This window comes from Balaenoptera physalus, assembly GCF_965194825.1.
Source record: "Balaenoptera physalus genome assembly, chromosome: 6".
NCBI lineage: Eukaryota > Metazoa > Chordata > Mammalia > Artiodactyla > Balaenopteridae > Balaenoptera > Balaenoptera physalus.
The window spans coordinates 138,458,408-138,471,506 of NC_138885.1; the positions used below are offsets into that span (position 1 = coordinate 138,458,408).

The 13,099-nt window shown below is 44.4% G+C and overlaps 1 protein-coding gene across 3 annotated transcripts in view; it reads right to left on the minus strand.

Moving 5' to 3' along the window:
- The window catches only part of HDLBP (high density lipoprotein binding protein), a 67,894-nt gene that overhangs the window by 47,373 nt on the left and 7,422 nt on the right, over nucleotides 1-13,099 (minus strand). Inside the window, exon 2 of one of the 3 annotated variants that reach the window (XM_082466491.1) lies at nucleotides 5,289-5,361. The exons of the other annotated variants lie outside the window; for them this stretch is intronic. The gene's annotated coding sequence lies outside the window, so the exon portion shown is untranslated. The remainder of the gene's footprint in view (nucleotides 1-5,288; nucleotides 5,362-13,099) is intronic. 3 annotated transcript variants of the gene reach the window in all.

The window sequence follows — 13,099 nt, forward strand, 5'->3', positions numbered from 1 at the left end:
GAGGCCCACCCTTCTGCCTCAACCTGGAGGGCGTTTCTGGGAAGAGAAGGACGGAATGGAACGGCCATGGAGGAGGGCTCTGGCTGTCTCTCCCCCTCAGTCCTACAATTAAACTACAAGAAACAAAATAATTCCAAGTTTGACCTAGAGCAATATACCTGAAGGTGTTTTTTTCTTCCTACAATTTACATAGAAAAGTTCCATGAGCTAGAATTAGCTTTTAGCTCATGTTTATAAAAAACTTTGCAATGGATACAAAGCTAGCTAAAGCTATGGGTGGATACTTAAGAATTAGAACCAGTCCCGTCCAAAGAGAAATGAAATGCTTTTCTACAAAGGAAGAAACAAACCTCAGAAACATCAAGTCTTCGGACTTTCTCCTCTGCAGGCTGTTAAGCCTTGGCGGGCACTCAAGTGCCATCTGCTTGGTGACACTGGGCACATCACACCTCTTCAGCTGGCCTGTTTCCTCGTTTGTCAGACGAGGAGATGGGACTCCATCATCTCTTCCACTATCTTTCTGAGTCTACTCTAGGGAGTAAACCTCACTTTGGGATTTAAAGACCTCCTAGAAACCCTTAATGATACAGCTGTCCCCAACCGCTCAAAGAACTGATTCAACATAAAGGCACAGTCATACAAAGTACAATGTACAGGGACTTCCCTGGTGGTCCAGTGGTTATGTCTCCATGCCCCCAATGCAGGGGGCCCGGGTTCGATCCCTGGTCAGGGAACTTGATCCCACATGCATGCCGCAACTAAAGATCCCACACACCACAATGAAGATCCCGCATGCGACAAGGAAGATCCCCCGAGTGCCACAACTAAGACCTGGCACAGCCAAATGAATAAATAAATAAATTTAAAAACTTAAGCATTAAACAAAAACAAAACAAATACAAGGTAGAGACCAAAGCAGAGATAGTTAATCTCTGTCCTGAGTCAAACACCTGAGATCCAGGACTCAGGGTAGACCACCATGCTGTAAGAGCATCTGGGGTGCAGGACCTTAGAGGTTTCATCTGTCAACAGAGAAGCCTGGACAGGGCAAGAAAAAACTGTTAACCCTCCTACTAGAAAACCGGTAAGAACCAAAGAGGGGAGGAAGATAAAGACAACCTGTCTCTGGCTCCACAGGGAGCCGAGGATGGGAAGCAGGTGGGCAGCAGGGCCCGCATCAGCATGATGGTGCCAGACTAAGGTAACCGCACAGAGGCCAACTCCAAGCAGACACGAAGCACCCACCTGGGATGAACTCCAGCTACCGCGTGAAGAAAGAACTGTGGAAATGCAAGAGCAGAAAAAGTGAGGAATAAAAGAGCTGATGAAGTCTGGAAATAACCACAAATTCCCTAAGGAGGAGACAGACTGAATAAACCATGCTATGTCCATGCGACAAAGTAACAGGCAGCATAAGAGGCACGCATGGCAAGATCTCCATGCACTGTTACGCACGGTCTCTAGGGACGAGGTTAGTGAGAAAGGGCGAAGGAGGCAGGAGGTGCAGAGTAAGCTACCTAACTCCAAGAAGGTGTCGGAAACACCCGTGTACCTATGTCTGCTCGTATTTGCAAGAAGAAACAATGGGAGGCAACACTGGGAGAAGAAAAGGGAGGAGGGACAGGGATGGACGCCAACTCATCTGAATATACCACTGATTCCCTCTGCCTTTAGAACCATATAAATCAGAGAAGAACAAACTCTAAAAACAAACATGTCCTGCTTCTCTGTCTTAATGGTGTTTATATGGTTGGGTTCAGTTAACATTTATGGCTCAATGAATTTTCACTAAGGATTTGCATAGGTCTCTGTATGTTTATTACACTTCTTTAACACTTTTACTAAAAAAAAATTGAAATGAACCTAAATAACAATGTCACAACAGTGGCGCAAGCATCAGAGAAAAACATAACTTTAAAACACAGTAACTTGACAGTATATTCCAAGTGGGATATAATCTAATAACATTAGTTACTATTATTCTAAAAATATTTTATGTTGTAGAATAAGGTTAATATCCTTAAAAAACAATTTTCAGCATTAGCAAAAACCACGTAGGTTTTTATTTGAATTGGAAATATCTATACTCATGATCGGTTCCTAGGCCTGTCTGCTACGAGAAGCAATGCAGTGGCACTGGCCACCCTGAGCACACAGACTGTGGCAATCAACACCATTCCCCAATAAAAGGAACCCGTCTCCTTGGAAAAATGGCTGAGTCCAGGTCACAAGATGGGACATCTCGCTGTGGCAAAGAGCAAGGAAGGAGTCACAGACTCATGGGGTCACGTCCAAAGAACACAGAAGCCAACTTGGGGGAACAATATAAGCATCAAAAATTGGCTTCAATGGGTTGAAACACAATTACATACACATCTACAAGTTTATAATACGAGGGGGGAAAAGCAACAAAAATGCAGTGTTGCTTTGGAAGTTGCTAGTCCAAACATATTCTAAATATGAATAAAGCAAAGAAATCATTTCTCCTTTCTCTTCAGGAGGAATTGTATTTTAGAGTAACCAGAATTGATCAGGGAAACCTTCTTCATGTAAAAATGCCAACAAATAAATGTAGAAACAGAACCAGAAAAATCCTCATTTTGCCACTGCCAACTGTGGGCTAAATCACGGCCCCCAAAGATATCCAGGTACTTAGCCCTGGAACCTGTGAATGTTACAAATGAATTCAGTTAAGAATATTGTGATAGGAAGATTATCTTGGATTATACAGGTGGAACCTAAATGTAGTAAGTATCCTTAAAATCATGTGCTTTAAAGATGGAGGAAAGGGCCGCAAGGAATGCAGGCGGCTTCAAGAAGCTGGGAAAGGCAAGAAATAGATTCTCCCCTAAAGCTTCCAGAAGGAAGCCCTGCTGACACCTTGACTTAACCCCAGTGAGAATGGTTTCAGCCAAGTTTGTGGTAATTTGTTACATCAGCAATAGGAAACTAACACACCAATGAAACAGTGAATATAAGCAAAATGGCTATTAAGCCCCTTAGATAACTGGTTGATAAAAAACTTTATAATAAGGGACAGAATCAGCCTGCGGACACGTCATTCACTGATCGCTTGTAACCTAACGAAGAGAAAGGCAGCCAGACGTTACGCCTCCTGGTATAATGCAATACGAAGCACACAGCACAACCTATGATGTGTTCCTGACACCCTCCCTACACCAGCTTCGCCAAAACAAACAAACAAAAAACCCCAAACCCAAAGCAAGTAACCACCCCCAAACCAATTAAGCATCTAAACCTAGCTACCAGTTTACAGAAAATATGAGGATCAGAGGAATATACCACATGCCACCACAACAATACAATCAACCAAATGCAGAATGTGGGAAAATCCACAGCACAAATGGCCCTGTTGCTTTCATAAACAAGTAGCATTTTTTGGAAAACAAGAAAAGGGATTGTTACAGATTTTAAAATTGTTTAGATTTTTAATGCAGTGTGGACACTTTCTTTGGGTTTTCTTTGACTCAAGCAAACCAAGTGTAAAGACATATTTTATGACACTTGGAGAAAACTGAACACAGAATAGATACTGGATGATATTAACAAAATATAGTTCATTTTGCTAGGTAAAATTTCTTTAAAGCCCTCATCTACTGAAGATACATGCTAAACTATTTACAAGTGACATGAAATGTGATATTTGCTTTAAAATACTCAAACTCAAAATTAAAAGTATGACAAGTGCGGAACAAGCAAGGGAAAGATAAAATAAAAATGGCAAAATGCTGACAACTCTTAAAGTTGGGTGACAGGTATATGAAATACCAATATGCTCTCCTATTTTGGGATATGTTTGAAGGTTTTCCTAACAAAAAGGTGTAAAAAAAGAAAAAGATCAAAGAGCACTACTTATCAGGGCATACAGGATGCTACCAAAGCTATACTCTGAGGATGAATCAAACCTGTAAATTTTATTATAAGAAGAAATGAAGATAAATGAGCTAATCAGCATTCAAATCAAGATGGAAAGAGAAAATCAAAGAAAGTACATGGAATAAATAAACGAAGAACAGGTGAAATAGAAAACAAAAACTAACAAAATACAGCTGGTGTGGTCAATCAAAACCAAAATCAGTTTCTCTGAAAAAAGCAATTAAAGAGCAATTAACTCTTCCAAGTCTGATAAAGACAAGGAAAGAGCACACAAAGAATACAAGCGCACAACTATACAATATTATCCTTGCCTAGTATTGAAATAAGAAGTGTTATAAATGGCAGTAATTACATCTTCTGGTAGTTCCCAAGGAAGTAGGAGCTTCTTTGCCCCATGAATTATTTTTGTATCTCACTGGCATTAATTGGGTTCTGAGGCCATAAGAGGACCAATAACTATAGTCAAGGGGCCAAGGGGATGGAATATGTCTATTAGCTACAGCCAATCAGGGTCCACCCACGCAGCTGGGCCATTTCATCCAAAACACATGGCTTGTACATGGTAAAAAGGGTGGCTCCCCAGAGGAAAATTAGGGCACTGCTTTGCCTCCCCAGAACAATGAGTGGGTGCTGCAAAGAAAAGAGATTATCAACTACAAACCAGTTTACAAACATATAAAATTTTAAACAAAACACCAGCCCAATAAATCCACTCTAAATTTAGAGAATAAGGCACCATGACTAAGTAGGTCTGTTCTAGGGATGCAGTAAGGATTCAATATTAGGTAATGTATACATCTCACATTTAAAGCTCAAAGGAGGACAAAAAACATATATACATGACTGATAGATGGCCATTTAAAAAACATCCGTCTGACTGATGAAATTCAACCACCTATTCCTTGCTTCCTATGGAATGTAACTTCAGGAATAGAAGGAAGTGGCAATACGAAGAGTTATTTCCCAGAAGTAAAATGTATCACAATTAGTGAAAAGCCAAAATTATCCTATTAAAGTAAGTAACAAAACAGCAAAGACGTCTACTATGGTCAAAGACCGTCAAACACGCAACCTAAGGAGAAATAATTAAGCTAAGACACAAATGCCACTATTTGCAGATGACCATCTGTCTAGAAAACCCCTCTACTCTAATGAAAAGCTAGGAAAACTGAAGGGAAGTTCAGTGTTAGCAAAACAACACACACACTAGATGCCCGAGTCATGGAGCAGTTTCATCATCCAGGACACTCATCACAGAGATGTCTGTTCCCCCCCCCCCCACAAGTTCATCTACACCCTCAAGGAAATGCCGAATAACATCTGCGGTAGGCTAAACAATGACCACCCGAAGATATCAGGTCCTGATATTTGGAATTTAAATGTTACCTTACCTGGAAAAAGTCTTTCCAGAAGTGCTTAAAGATTACCCTGGATTATCTGGATGGGTCCATTACAAGTGTCATTCTGAAAGAGAGGCAAAGAGACAACACAGAGGAGAAAGCTTATATGAAGGTGGAGGCAGACACTGGAACACACAAGCCAAAGAAAATGGGAGCAGCCACCAGAAGCTGGAAGGGGCAAAGGACAGTTTCTCCCCTAAAGCCCCCAGAGGGCGTGTGGCCCTGCCAGATTTTAGATTTCTAGCTCCAGAACTGTGAGAGAATAAATTGGTGTTGTTTTAAGCTACTAAATTTGTGGTAATTTATTTTCGCAGCCCTAGGAAACTTAACACAGCGTCCCCGTAGGTTTTGTTTTTCAATATATACGCTGTAAAAAAGACTCCCAAATTCACCTAAAAATAAAACTGTTCTAGGTTATTTGAAAAAAAGATAAAAAAAGAGGGAAAAAGAAAAAACACTCAACCTAAAGTTAAGTAAAACACACCATAAAGCAATAGTAATTAGTACTTGGTGGTTTTTGCTAAGGAAAAAGAAAAAGGATAAATGAAACAAACTCATGTGTATCTATGAGTTTAGCATTTGAAACAAGTGCCATTTCAAATCAGCAAGGAAGGATGGACTAGGCAATAAACAGAACTGGGACCATTTGCAATCCATTCTGGAAAAAATATAAAGGTTGATCCCTACCTCACACCATACATCAAAATAAATTTCAGCTGGATTAGAGATCTGGCCGTAAAAAATCAAGCCTTGAGGAATTCGAAGACTGGGGAGAAAAACCTGTGATTTGAGGGTGCAAAGGCCTATTGATAATACAGACTGTAGACATCATCAAGGAAGATACTGACTCACTTGACCCTATTAGAGCTTAAGAATTTTGTACAGTAAAGGCTATCGTATAGAAGTTAGGACAAAAACAGAGTTTTTGTCTAGTTGGGAAACATCTGAATAGACTAGGACCTATCAACACACAGTTCATGGAAAACTAAGACATACGGCACATAAACCCATGAACAGATGTGTTCATCTTCATTCTGCCTTATTCTCTATGAGATCTACAAAGATGAACAGAAGTGATGCAGGTTTTGAAATGGTGAGGAAAATTGGCTTCTCTATCGCTGAGGATGTGTAACATTAGAACTCAATTTAAGAACACAAATAATCGGGCTTCCCTGGTGGTGCAGTGGTTAAGAATCCGCCTGCCAATGCAGGGGACACAGGTTCGAGCCCTGGTTCAGGAAGATCCCACATGCCGCAGAGCAACTAAGCCCATGCGCCACAACTACTGAGCCCACGAGCCACAGCTACTGAAGCCCGCCCACCTAGAGCCTGCGCTCCGCAACAAGAGAAGCCACCGCAATGAGAAGCCTCCGTACCGCAACGAAGAGTAGCCCCTGCTCTCTGCAACTAGAGAAAGCCGGCGCACAGCAACGAAGACCCAACACTGCCAAAAATAAATAAAATTAATTAATTTAAAAAAAAACCCACAAATAATCGACATACACATAATCCAATTCAGTGGTTACACTCCAAAGAAGCTACTCTCCAGAAGTACCTGCACAAGAACACAGAAGGCATAGGTATAATAGGCATAAGAAGGCTCATAGAAGCATAGTGACATGCAAAGAACTGGAAAAACGCAACTATGCACCAGTGAGATAATGGTAACTAACTACACAGTGATGCATCGATACCATACAGCAGGCATCACCAACAATGAAGCGATGGCTCAGGTAACAGCCTCGAAAGGGCAAAAAGATAGTGCACAGCACTTTATTTTTAGAAACTGGGATATGAGTTCCACATAAGGGGGTGTCCACATACCTAGGGTATCAGAGGCTGAGTGAGATGAAGAGAGCAGAGGGCACCCGTGCAGAAGAGGGGGCAGCCACAGGAGACTGGGAACACACACGGTGACTAATCAAATAAGTAAATATATTAGGGACACTGGCACCTAGGATTGTCACTGTTGGAAAAGGGAGCTACCAATTCGGAAAGGGATAGACTGGAACGAACCCTGTGGTATTAGATAGAAACCGAGGTTCTGAAATGAACTCATGTCTTTCAACATACAGAGATGTAAAAACAAACGTGTTGTAAGTACACAGGCATCTGTATATCTGTGTGTGTGCACGTATACATGTACGTGCACACACACACACACACACACACACACACTCCATCTCTGTCCACTAAGAGGGCCTGAGTGCATTAACACCCCAACAACAGCCCAACTAGTGCCCACATTCTGCTTCTCTGAGTACCAACTGTCATAAAATGGAATCGGGCCTCCTCAAAGAAAAGGCTGATTTCAGGTCTGGGGCAGGAAAGCATTGTACATGAAGAGCCCAGAGTACCTTGCTGTACAAGAAAGCAAGAAGTATTAAGTGAATGATGGGGACTTATCCAAGCCAGGACACAGGAGCTGGCTTCAAGGGGCTCCCACTGGCCAAACATCAAAATATATAATGATAATAAAAGATGACAACCAACTGAATAAAATGGGAAACTCTTAGCCTGCACTGATAAAAACGAGTAAATTGAAAGTTTGATAGGGACAGACACTCAGTTTCAAAAGCACCTCCCCCCACAGTACACTTATTAATCACAAAGACTTCACGGTGGAGAAGCCTGGCAGACACCACCTTTATCAAGCGAGCCGAGCAAGCACCACTGGTAACGGGACAAATCGAAATCGCGTGCCACCTGATACGACGCCAAGAAGAGAAGAACCCAGCACGCCTTCTGTGTTATTCCAGCCGAAGACGCAAAACCTGAATCGGATCAGAAGGAAACAGACAAACCCACTCTGAGGGACACTCTGCAAACTAACCGCTTGTGGTCATCAAGTGCCAAGGTAAGATGGGGCAAACGCTCCAGTGTAGGGGAGACTAGAGACCTGACAAAAAGTGTCAACACAGGGCTGTCAACTGGGTCTTTCTGGTGAAGCGTGAACTGGTCTGAAGGTAGCAAAGTATTCATGTGTGTGAGCGGTTGTACTAAGCGTCTTGTTTGCAGGAAACACACTGAAATAGCCAAGGGTGATGAGGTTTCATGTCCCCAAGTTACTTGCAGGTGGTTCAGAAAAAAGTGTTTTGTACCATACTTGAAACTGCTCTTAAAGTATGAGAATTAAAAAACATTTCTTTTAAATAGAGAAGAGTACTACTTTTGTAATTAGAAAAAATAAATGCCTTAATTTGGAAATAAACACATTGAGGTAGGAGGGGGTGGCAAAAGACACTGACCATCCAACTCCAAGTCAAACCCAAGTTTAATAATGTATTTCTGACTATGAGTTCACCTATTTACATCAGTGCACTTCTCACTCACATTTTATGGAGCATAACAAAGTTTTACCTCAATTTTATAATATTGTGATGATACTAAAGCCTGTTTACGCATCATTTTTTCAAAGTTCATGAAAGCAGATTTTTATTTTATTTTTTTAAATTATTTTTAATTTTCTTATTTGTGATTTATTTAACTATTTATCTATTAATGTCTATTTATTTATCTATTAACTTACTTATCTATTTACTTACCTATCTATTTATCTGTTTACTTATCTATCTGCCGCACCACCGCGGCATGTGGAACTTTCCCAACCAAGGATCAAACCCGTGCCCCCTGCAGTAGAAGCGTGGAGTCTTAACCACTGGACCATCAGGGAAGTCCAAAAGCAGAATTTTAAACCACCAGACAGTGTCAAGAAAGCTGCTGACAGCACCACGCCAACATGCTGAGCAGCACACCCCAAATGACGTCAGGGTCCACAGCGGGACTCCCCGCCGGCTCCTGCAGAGGAGGAGGCAGGCCTGCGGGAGAGCACAGGTGCTCCGAGAGCTTTTCAGACACCACATGCAGAAGGAGCACAAGGGACGTGCCCATCTGAGCCAGCCACCAATCACAGACTGTTCTCTGGGCGAGAAGCAAAACTCAAGAGACACCAGCAGCTGGAGCCAGCCATGCCACGTAAGGGACCATGGCCCAAGGAGAGGGGAGCGATATTTAGGCTGGGCAAAGAGACTGACCACTCAGTCAACAACGGCTTAAAAGAGAGAAAAACCCTCACATACCCCTACCACTTCAGGACTGGGGTGAGGAGATAACAAGACAAGCAAAGCTACCTTTGTGAATTAAAACAGTCCTATAAGAAGCCTTCTAATGCATATCCAGTAAGTTCTAAATAGGCTAAAACCAAAATCATACGTCTTCAATAAAGCCATACACCAACTGACACCAAAAACCTAATTACTACACAATCCTGTGAGATTTGATGGAAATTCCCACAGATCACCACCGAATCCTTCACATGCCATTTCTTCCTTGAAGATGTGGTCCTAATACTACCCACACAGTGTGGAATCATCCAGAAGAAATCAAGGGCTGGAGGTTTATACACTCTCTCCAGCTCAGCGGCATCTTTGGCAGGTAGGCATACCTGAAGCCCCAAGCAACCAAGGACGAGAAGGTGAGGCTGTCACGCCACGCTGCTCCAAAAGCAAAGGCACGTCTCACGGGTCAAAGGAAAGCCAACCCGTGTTTTCAAAGATTAGAAAGAGAGTGTTGCCTTTCCCAGTAACACCATCGTTTCCTCCCTGCCCTATCTTTCAGAAAAGAGCTACACTTAACCCAATCTCACAGTGATCATCTCCAGCACCTGTGAAATGAAGGGGTGGCCCCAAACAGCAGCAAGCCTGATGGGTCCCCTGGCTGCAGCTGGCTCTGGTCTGGACGTCCCAGAGACCGCCGGGCGGAGCTTAGGAGCCAAGGGGCCCTGGGCACCGGCGGCCTGGCAGCACCGCTGAGCTCACCGCTCTGGCGACAAAGGCAATACAGCACTGTGGTCTCAGGGGCAGGAGAGTCAGCTCCAAGCAAAAGCAAATATATCAAAACAGAAGCCTTGTTTCTAAAGAAAAAAAACTGTATTCTTCAAACTGATCTCACACACACTGATTTAAGCCAGTGCTATAAGAACATCTAACTAACCTTACACTTATGAGAAAAAGTCAAAACAGTCAATATAATTCAGTAATTCCATCTGAAAAGTGTTTATAAATGAGCTAAGTATTAATAAAATTAGAAAGCATGTCACATAAGAGTGAAATGAACAGTAACATACAAAATAAAACCAATTAGGATAACGCATCATCCTTGATTTTGTTCGCACCTGACCTGTCATCACCTAACACCCCACGTCCAGGAGTCACTGCACCATCTCAAGTGAGGGAGAAGTGAATTTAAAGTCCCACCCAGACACCTCAAAGCCTTCTATTTATAAGTTACAGGACACCACCAAGTTAAAGTTAACACGGTTCATAGCTGTCAGAATGGTACATCAGAAAGACAGGAAAGATCACATAGAGCCATCCTTTCCTCTTTTATTACTCTTTTTTAATTTCTAAAGAAAAAGAGTTAAAACAAGGACGAAAAGCTTTCAACTCTGTACATCAAGGAATCAGAAACCACACCCTGTATACTGAGAAGGGAGCCCCGAGAGGGAGAGCCACTTCTCAGCGAGTCACTCACCTCCACCAGAATTTCAAGAACAGCAAAAAACGCCAAATACACGACACCCTTTCAAAAATTATTTCTTCTAACTCTGCACTTGCATTGCTTTCTCTTTCCCTCTGGCCTCTGCTGGTCCTGAGGGGCCCGGGGGTCAGGGCGTGTTCTCCAGCTTCCACTTCCCCCAAGGCTGTCTGCTGTGGTAACCTCCTCAGGAGCGCAGCTCTCTCCAGAGCCTCTGATGGAAACCTCCTAAGAGGCCAGAGCAGTTGCCATGCAAGCCGTTGCTACCAAGGCACCTGCACGAAGACTGCTTTCCCTCCCCCAGGAACCATCCACCCAGAGGTCTGCAGGATGCCTAGGGGCAGGGAGCTCGGCACTACGCCCCCTGGCACCTGACCCTCGTTAGTCAAAGAGATTCCTGACTCACAGCGCCCTCCCTCCCACCCAGTGCCCTTTCACTTAACTCCAGTCGCCCAGGCCAAGCGATGCACAGGCCTAACGGGTGGTGCACAGAACTTCCCTGGAAGGGCACAACAGGCTATGCAACAGAGGTAACGCTGCACACTGAATGCCTCTGGCCAGAGGTATTTCCTTCCTCCAGAAAGAAACCAACAGAAGTAGCACTGGTCCAGCCCGCACCGCGTCTAGAAACTCTAAGTGCCGTCGATGACCTTACAGCTGGGAAGACAGCGTACCCTGCCCGTGGACAGAGCTGGGCAGCGGCACTGCTACGCGGAGTTCTCCCTCGGCCAGCAGAGCGAGCCAGCTCAACCCACGCCCCAAAACGAGATGCTAGAAGCTCAGAGAAAGGACTCATGCCGATACAACTGAGGCGGCATAGAAAACAGGCGGGAGGACACTTGGCTTCCCAAGCATCGGTGAGCCCCATGGCACTAAGCTGCACTGCCGCAAAGAAGGCCCGTGCTCAGCATGCTTCCAGGTCTCAGCGACGTGCTGGCCGAGCACATCCACGCTTCTGGAGAAAGCTGCACTACAAAACCATCTGTGAAGCCCAGAGTCAATGGTGGTTGAAGAACACAAGAGCAACAGGTTGAGATGTGGCCTGCAGACTGCTTTATTTCTGTGTCCACACACCCCTCAGAGCCTAGAAAGCCGCTCTGGCTTGCAGCAGCCCACGGTAATTCACCAAAAGTCAGGAAAGACGAGAGTCCAGAATCAACACTGGCCCGTCTGTTCATCCCCTCCAAACACATAGGGCACCTGCCATAGCCAGGATACCCTGCTGCACCAGGGGGTCCAAAACAAGAACAAGTCTACCAGTGGCTTATCCTGTAACCCAGATGAAGGGTGGGGCAGGTAAAGCTAAGGGGGGACTTACCCCACCAGACCTGTGTAGTCATACGATGACATCACGGAGGCAGCCAGAGGCGGTGGAGCGGGGTTGCTGCGATAGGAAGATGGAAACACCAGTCCAGCAAGAGTGAAAGCTGACGCCCTGACGGTGGCTGAAGTCTGACCGACAGCAGCCGTTTACAGGTTACTGCAGAGATGGGCCCTGAGTGCTCAATGGCTTTAGGTCTGGGACTCTGATTTGTTCACTTCCTTCCGGGAAACCTACTGACAGGTATGTACTTGGTGAAAAATAAATGCCTGATGAGGAATCAACGATATTCAAAATTCTAAGGGACACAGACCAACTTTAGTGTGCTTCCTTCAGGGTAGAATATCTACCTTGCTGCAAAGGCCTGGGTGGCCCCGCTCCTGGATATTACATCACCTCTGGATCCCAAATTTTAGAGAAACTCTAGAGATGCTGAGAGGAAACACTAGGTAAATTGTCAAGGCTGAATGTTTAAATGTGTGAACTTCTGAAAATGAGGACCAAGACAAGGAAAAAGAATCACAGATCCTGACTTCTCTGTGCCTGTCTCCTGTCCTGCAAAAGGGAGCGGACATTAGCATCGACCTGGTGTCACTGTGAGGATTATGAGGGCTTACATGCAGCGCTTAGCCCGGGCCTGGCAGAGTAAGCCTGGGGAGAACTTTCTGTGACCATGGCCCTCCTCGGTATCTGTGACAGCCACAAGAACTCTGGCAGTGCAGGCAGCACAGCAGTAACTCAGCCGCACCTGCCAGTGGCCTCACCCTACCAGGCTCCACTCTCCTTGACTGAAAAACGGGGCCTGTGACCGCTACATCCTAGAGCCCTCCAAGGACGGAGCCGGTAAAGCAGGACTTCTCAACCTCAGTGCTGCTGACCTTGTGACCAGGCAGTTCTTCCTTATGACCACACAATTCTTCCTTGTGGGGGCTGTCCTGGGCACTGC